This window comes from Cheilinus undulatus, linkage group 2, assembly GCF_018320785.1.
Source record: "Cheilinus undulatus linkage group 2, ASM1832078v1, whole genome shotgun sequence".
Lineage (NCBI taxonomy): Eukaryota > Metazoa > Chordata > Actinopteri > Labriformes > Labridae > Cheilinus > Cheilinus undulatus.
The window spans coordinates 34,969,601-34,977,779 of record NC_054866.1 but is presented as its reverse complement, the minus strand read 5'-3'; the positions used below and the strand labels follow the sequence as shown (position 1 = coordinate 34,977,779).

General features: G+C 38.8%; 1 long non-coding RNA gene across 1 annotated transcript; it reads right to left on the bottom strand.

Annotated features, from left to right (window-relative positions):
- Positions 1-637: 637 nt before the first annotated feature.
- On the bottom strand, positions 638-1,547 carry LOC121525661. The gene is made up of 2 exons (XR_005993244.1): positions 864-1,547; positions 638-755 (listed from the first exon to the last, which is right to left on the bottom strand). It is a non-coding gene; the product is annotated as an uncharacterized LOC121525661 (long non-coding RNA).
- Between the last annotated feature and the right edge of the window lie 6,632 nt (positions 1,548-8,179).

Below are 8,179 nucleotides of genomic sequence, written 5' to 3'. Positions count from 1 at the left end.
GGAGGCGGAGGGGGACACGGATGCACCAAATGCGCCAGAAGCGATCATGTCATTGATCATGTCATTTTAATTACAGTTATTATAAATGTAAAACTTTATTTGTATGGCACATTTTGGGAGCATAGTTACTGTCTGCCTTGTTGTTTATGTGAATGGATATAATAATATGTAGGGTTTGTTTCACAGTAACAGAACATAATCGATTCAATAATAAAGGCTATGTGAGTGGGCACGCGCGCGTGCCTGAGTTCACGCACTCCCTCGGACATCAATGTAAATTTTTCTTTTTTCGTTTTTTCAAATATATTCTTCATATATGTTATGTGTTGTGAAATGTGTAATGTTTGATTACTTCACACAAATGTATCAATTTCACATTAGTCTTTAATTTCATCCTTCTACTGTTGAGGTCAGTTTCCCATTTATCCAGATGTTGTGCATACGGCAGGGTCAGAGCTGCCGTGGAGGTGCGCACATTTTCCCGTCAAGTTTGTTTTTTATAAATCTCAAACGTTACTTACAAGTGGGAACTAATTGTTGTCCAAATGTGGTATTTGTGAACGCCTTTTTTACATCAAATTTAAACCCACTGTGAAGTTGGAGTAGTGAACCCAAAATGCAGACCAGAATGACAAAGTTTAACAGATTATTGGTTTTTATTGGTTAACAATTTCAGTGAAAGGAGGGGGTTCCACGTGTAGGGGGTAGTGAGGGCTCCGGAGTGAGAGGGCTGTGGTAAGGCACGGAGAGAGGCCCTGGAAAAAAGGAGAAGAGGCAGGATTAGTTGCGAGCTCAAACAAAGCACTGGAAGTAATCAACAAGAAATCACAATAAATGAGAGAGAGCATGAGAGCTGAGGCTACCACTGGTGAGTAGCTGGCAGTACTATGGAGCTGAGGTAAGTCTCTGCAGGCTTGATTGCAGAGCAGAGACAGGTGTGTCCAATCAGCCTCAGCGCACCTGGGGGAAGGGAGCAGCCTCAGAAAAGTACTATCCCTACTACTACTAAACAGTCAGCATAACCCGCAGTTAAGTTTGTAAAAACAATAGTAGCAAAATACAATAAATAAAATGACCTTATCTTTGGTCTGTACCACAAATATAAGAATAAAAATATAAAACAATAAACATTAATGTGTGAACACTGAGGTAAAAATGCAACTGATCATAGAAAAAGTAAAGGGCTGACCAGATTCCCCTTATAAAAAAAAAAAAAATAAAAAAAAATAAAAAAAAATCAGTCCTGAGTGACTATTAAAACTTGTTAAGTTCTTGTTAAAAAGCTGACCACCTAAGTGTCTCAAATTAAAGAGACGATGACAATTGAAGCACTTTTGAGGCTTTATTTTCCATCCAACCATGGTTTCTGTGTCAACTAAAACAAAGTAATAGGTTAACATAGGCTTTAAGTCAAACAATCAAGTTCCAATTTGTATAATTAACATAAAATAGTAAAGAAAATGCAGTAAAACAAAGAAACAGTCTTACATTCTCAAGGACGCATGGCTGAGAAGTGGATGGAGATCAGAGAAACCTCTGCCTGACTGTGCTGGGCTTTTAATGCTGGCTGCAGGCACACCTGTGTGCCTGACACACCTGTCAGCAGTTATTACTCCCGTCAGAGCTGTACCATTATTGGCCACCAGATTCTGACAGCATGGGCGAATACACAATAGTAGCTGGGTTTCTGTTACACTTGGAAATGCACAAAATCGAAATAGCACAATAAAAAAACTGGTAATTGAAACATCTGAATTTCGAAAAAACCCTAAAATATCGCAAAAAAGGGTTTTACGCTTTCATGAGGAGGTTTTTCAACCGCCGTACATGTAACCAAAACGCAACAGGTTTTGAGCGTCAAGCTTCCCCGCAGTGGATTCACGCGAGATTAGATTTTATGAGTATTGTAAGGCCTACGCCCAAAACTCCCTTCAATGGAAACGCATTCGAAGCGCAATTGTATTTAATTGAAATTTAAGAAATATCGCTTTTATTTTGCAAAAAACTGTAATGGAAACCCAGCTATTGTCTGTGAACCTCCCTCCTCCACTTCTTTGTGGTGCATGCTTTAAATGCTCTGAAGCATGCGCTCCTTATGAAGTCCTCAGTTGCTGTGTTATTAAATTGCATGACTCCATCCCCTCTTTTCGCTGAATCATGTTTAGATGTTCAGCTGCATGTGTTCAGACAGCACCTTCTTTTCCCTCCAAGTGAATTCAGTACTGCATCTTGTATCGCTTGATAGATTTTGTATTCTTGAGGGATGTTTTGTCCTTCGTCCCCTTCATGTTGAAGCAGGCCATTGGAGAACTTGTGAAGAGCCAGAGAATAACTTCATGGACTCTGTCCTTATGGTCCAGCATGAGCTAGTTGCTGCAGGTGTTGGGAACAAAATGAAAAAACAAAAACAAAACAAAGGAAAAGAAAAACATTTTACTGACACAACTTAAGGATCACAGTGCAGGAAGTAAGACTTAGACATGTATTTCTTCATTTCAGTGTCAAAATTTTAGATGTTAGATCCCAGAATGCTTTGCAGGACATGTCCAAGTGCAGTCAAATATACTTACATTTAACTTAATCTTGTACTTCTTTAACGGCCCGACCAAATCTGTGTGTCTGCTGTGCTTCCAGTTTAACAAAAGACGTGTCATTTTTCCTGCCGATAATTTCACGCTTGCGCAGATTAGCTTCACTCAGCTTGTGAGCAGTTACCTTAATAGCTGAGATTGCCTGAGAAGATGTTTGTTTTATTTTCAGTAAATATATTTATATGTGTGTAAGAAGAAAAATGCTGAGGTGAGCAGGATATTGAATAATGTCAATTTCATGTGCTTTTTAATTATGTCAATATTCTGCACCTGATGTTCACGTCCACAAGACGTTGAAAAAAACGAGTACGCAAGCGTTCAAATATTGAACTGCATATCAACGTCCAGGAGAGGTCGCACTTTGACGTCCAGATCCAATACTTGATTTGGAGGTCAGAATGACGTGCAGATTGGGTCCTGGACCGACCGACTTGATTTAGACCAGATCTGCACGTCCTGTGGACGTCCAATGTTTAGTTGGAAAACTCAGAAATTTTGAGTCGTAAATAAACAACTACATATATATTCTCAAAATTATTACTTTTTTCCTAAAAATGTTAACTTTTGTGTTCAAAAAGTAACAGATTCTCTTCATTTTATATCTATATCTATATCTATATATATATATATATGTGTGTGTGTGTGTACATCTACTTTAGACAACCTCAGAGCAGGAAGGGTCCTCGCCCCTCATTATATGTTTGGGAACTAATGCCAGTTTACCACATAGATACAGCCATTTGTGCAAAAAGAGCTCCATCCAAGAAATATATCCTATGCAATGGATGTAAGAAACAATCAGGTTATATACATCCATCCTTCCCAAGAGGGTGTTTCCTCAACTTTATCACCTGAAATAAAGGTCACATCACTGCCAAGCACAGAGGGGAGAGCATTATCTATTCACTGTTGCCAACGTAGTTAAACTATTTTACTTGTTCCCATTTCACCTTTGAAGGGAACTTCTGTAGGGGGTACATTCATATCTTGAAATATGTCAGCGATCTGAAAGTAAATGTCACCACGGTATAAAGAGCTAAAGTTCATTTTCATAAATGGGAGCAGCAGGGAGGGCTTCTTTGGGGTTTACCAACTTATAGGTCGTTTCCACCGAGTGGTCCGGCTCAGTTCGGTGTGGTACGGCACACTTTTTTTGGTGTTTCCATAGAGAAAGGGACCCAAAAATCCGACCCGTACCGTCCCGCTTTTCAGCACCCCTCTGTAGGGGTGCCAATCTTACCTAAGTGTACCAAAAAGGTGGAGCTACACACACAACAATAGGGGCAGCACTGACATCACGTCAGCGCGCGACTCAACTGCTCGCCTCCGGGCTTCAAAGACGGAAGTCTGCTGTGAGAAGAGGGCGAAAACGGGGGGAAAATGGACCAATATCTGCCTAAATGGGAAATATTTGGACTCGACAGAGATCCAAACTGTTTCCTAGTCTATGGATATTGGTATCTGGCCACAAATCAAGTTTCCTGACGTTTATCTGGATGATTTTAAGAACACAAAGCAGAGCCCAAAGGCTCACATCAGCCTGACCCATCCACGATGGATGAGAAACTAAATTAATGCAGTTTTGTGAATATGAAGCCTTTGAACAGTTCACTCTCATCTGTAACTAGTTAGTCATCTATGTCTTACGTTAGATTACCTTGTGAAAACATCGCTCTGTGGTTGTTGAACGGGCTCGTAAAACTTAAGGCTGCAGACTATTTTTAAACGAGATCAGCGCTCCCCGGATTTCTGACTTAATCTAGCTTGATTTTAACACCAGCTGAACTTTTACTTTATTTTCAATGCGGCGAATTCTCACAGTACAGCTCTAAACTTTCATGTTTTGTCGGATAAACTGCTCAAGACTAGATATATTCACATATTAATGTAGCGTTACGACTCAAACGGTCTCTGTACGCGTATTCCATCAGCTGAGGATCTGTACTGACAGCGGTTAACATCATTAAGATGTAGTTATTTTTTTAAAAGCACTTTCAGCCGAAGGGCAGGCGAGGACCCTAATAACAACTTGTAAAGTAGAACAAGCACATGACTTTTGCTGCACTCCAGCTCTAAGAGGCCACCAAACTTGGCTAGCTCTTTTTTCTCCAAAGTGGTTGCGAATGTTTTTGTCCCTGACCTGCAAGTATCTAAAGAATTTATTCTTATGGCAAACATATTGTGTCTGGAGATAGTTAGAGGAGGCAAAGCTTCTGTTTACAAAGTCAGTTTTCACTTTATACAGTGGTGAAGGGATTTTCAAGTAGTCCCACTGAAATAATTGTGTTAAAAATGAGGTCACATGGAAAAGTAAGCCTCAGGAAAGCAAGGAAGACTGTAACACACTCCAAAAAAAAAAAAAAAAAACAGTTCTGAAAACTCCTGCTAGCTAGCAGGTTTTCTCAGCTTGCCTGATGCATATGGACCATGTAAGAAGCTAGCACAGGAGAGGACTCTACCCTACAGTATAGCTGCAGCTTGTCTCAGTTTTTCAGTACAAAGTACAAAGTTCCACACAAAGTACAAACACGGCATAGTTAGCTTAAAATTATTTCAGAATGTTTCCTTACTGTATCTTACCATGCAGTTTAGACGGTCGCCTTCTTCAGCGTCCTCCTTTGTGTCCTTGTTACGCTGTGATTTCAAAAACCATGACAGTCAGGATGTTTCTCTGCAGGTTTGAGAGATTAGTAGAGCCAGAAACAATCTTAACAGTCCAGGACCTTATCTCAGAGCTCTGCTTAACTTTTAGAATTATGCATAAAAGGCAGCTATACAGAACAAAAATAGAAAGAAAGGCAAACGGATGTGAGGAATAAACAGCAACTTTATAAAACGTGGCTAAACCACACTGCTAGAAGCAGAGGTGACATTTTAAAGACTATTTAAGGTATTCATAAAGTTACAAACGTCACATTTCCATGCAGGGTTAAAAATGTGCACAAACCCTATAAAACACAGATTATACTGAAGTTATCTTACCTCAAAATGACTTGTGTCCAGAGTCCAAAAAGAAAAAAAAAAAAACAATACAACCTACCCCTCAAAGTCCAACATGGTACATTCCAGATTAGCAACACTGGGTGGTGCATTCATGTGCGCGTGTTTATCAGAGAATCCTCCTTATCAGGGAAGTTGACCTCAGAGAGAACAAAAATCAATAACCAAAGCAACAAGAAGCAAGAAACTAATGCCTCTTTAATGAGATTCTTTATGAAGAACATGTATTAATCAACCAAAGTGGTTCCCAACATTGATGAACACTGATAAACTAAACTCATTAAATAAATATAAACCAAATGTTCAACTAAATAATGAATTAAACAGAGTCCACCTGATTGCTCTGGAGTAATTGAAGCTCTCTTTCTCCTCAGTGTATGGCATCAAAAATTCTCTTCCAGGTTAGCATCCTCAGAGCTACAAATAGAAGTCTGTGATCCCCTCTCCTTCATTTTCCATGTTATGTTCATGCTATCCCACATCAGACTACATCTCTGATATGTGCATGAAAATTCTCCAAAAAGAACCAAGATCACAAACTGGGAGGCAACATGTTCAGGGACTTACCGCTGAGATGAAGCCAAACAAACATCCAAACTAAGTATTTATATCAGATTATTTATATACCATGTACCAAATTAATTCTGACTTGGTGAATCGTGTAGTAAACAAAAAACTGTGAAGTCAAACTCTCTCTGGGTTTGTTGTTCTCAGTTTAGTGTTCACACTGACAAACATTTCCTCCCCTAGTTTGTTTGTTCAAACATGTTTTATGTTTTTTAAATCCCTTAAACCCATTTCTCTCATTCCATAGAAGAAGAGTGGCGGTCCCATTGACTCGGGAGCATTGTATATTGAGGAACAAAGGTGGAGTGTTGCTATAAGCAGGCATGCCTATAGATTTGGCCCACAGAGAATGGGCCCTCCCCAGCTGTGATTTATTGATGATATCAACATGTGTGTTGGGTCAGTAGCATTGATGTTAGCTTCTTGGCTAACAGTTACTTCATTTTGAACCTAAAAAGTGTGTTGGACTATTATTGAGTTCTGATTTTGAAATCATTTGTGCCATATCTAATCACTTTTACCTGCCCATTTTCCCCATAATTATTTGCCACTTTTTGCCCATTTTGGCCACTTTTTCCCAGATTCACCACATTTGACCCCTTTTGGATAATTTTTTTCTGCTCATTTCTTTTTTATTCTAAACACATTTTTGCCACTTTACCACATTTTTGCTTCTTTTAAAATTGCAATTTCACCAAATTATCCACTCATTTTTGCCCCTTTACACCATTTTTTGACACTTTCATTCACACTTAACAACCTTTCATGCCAATTTCTGCCACTTTAATGCCATTTTTGCCACTTTTAAACACTTTCCACCACTTTCTCTGAGCGTTTCTGCCACTTACTAGGTATTGTTGCCTGTGTTGACTCATTTTTGTCACTATTGACCCCTTTTCACCAATTCCTGCACCATTTGTGCCAATTTTGATCACATTTCAGTATATGTTGTGCCCAATTTGGCCTTTTGTCCCCCCTTTTCAATGCTTTTTCCACCTGTCTCTGCTATTTTCACCCACTTTTGTGACTTTCCGACCAGTTATTGCCTTTGTTAACCAATTTTTGAAACTGTTTATATACCATTTTACCACCTTTTCTGCTAATTTTTGCCACTTTAAACCTATTTCTGCCCTTTTTTTATCCCATTAACCCCTTTCCATCATTTTTCCACCTCTTTATTCCACTTTGACCAATTTTTTTAAACTTTCCACCTTTTTTTTTTTTTTTTGCCTATTTCAACCCATTTTTTGCCACTTTTAACCCATTTTAACTTCCTATAAATCCCACTTCTAACCCATTTTGATTCCAATGTAAGATAAAGGGTTTTACATTTTTAAGAAGGCTTTAAACTGTGGCTTTGTTGTTGCTTTGATAAACTGGTTATTATTTAGTTTGAAAAATTTACAAATTTAATATGGTTATCATAGTTAAACTATAATGGACCATAGTTTTGCTGACATCCATGGGCCCCCAATTTGGCTGGGCCTCCAAGGCTGTCAACTTTATCCCTGGTCTTTGCTGTGAGTGTTTAACAGAGGGAAAACCAAAAGTAGAAGAAAAGACTGTGCGTGGTCTAAAATACTTCAAAGGAAGAACTGAATCAACTTTTGGCTGTATATGAATGGAGATTAGGCCTTCAAACGGCTGCAGTAGGAGGGAAATCTGTGCGGTTTATTTTGGTCTGTGAGTCTGGCATTAAACTGGATCAAAAGTTGCATATTATATCTTAAATTTTAATGTAGGAAAGCAGGTGTAAGACACAGAAAATGTATCACTTGTACAGCCATCAGAAATGTAGAAATCAGCGATAGAAACCAAAACTACAGCCACAGTAGATAACTGTGTCTGACTGTTAGGTGTGGGCAGGTAGTTTTCACATATTTTGTGGATGCAGATACTTGTTGAGGCTCATAATGAAACATGTGGGAGCATAAAAAGAAATCATGAGTAGAGATGATAAAAGCTTTGTAAAGCTCTGTTAGATTCGTCTCTTTTTATGTTGATAAGATATGCACCCAGTC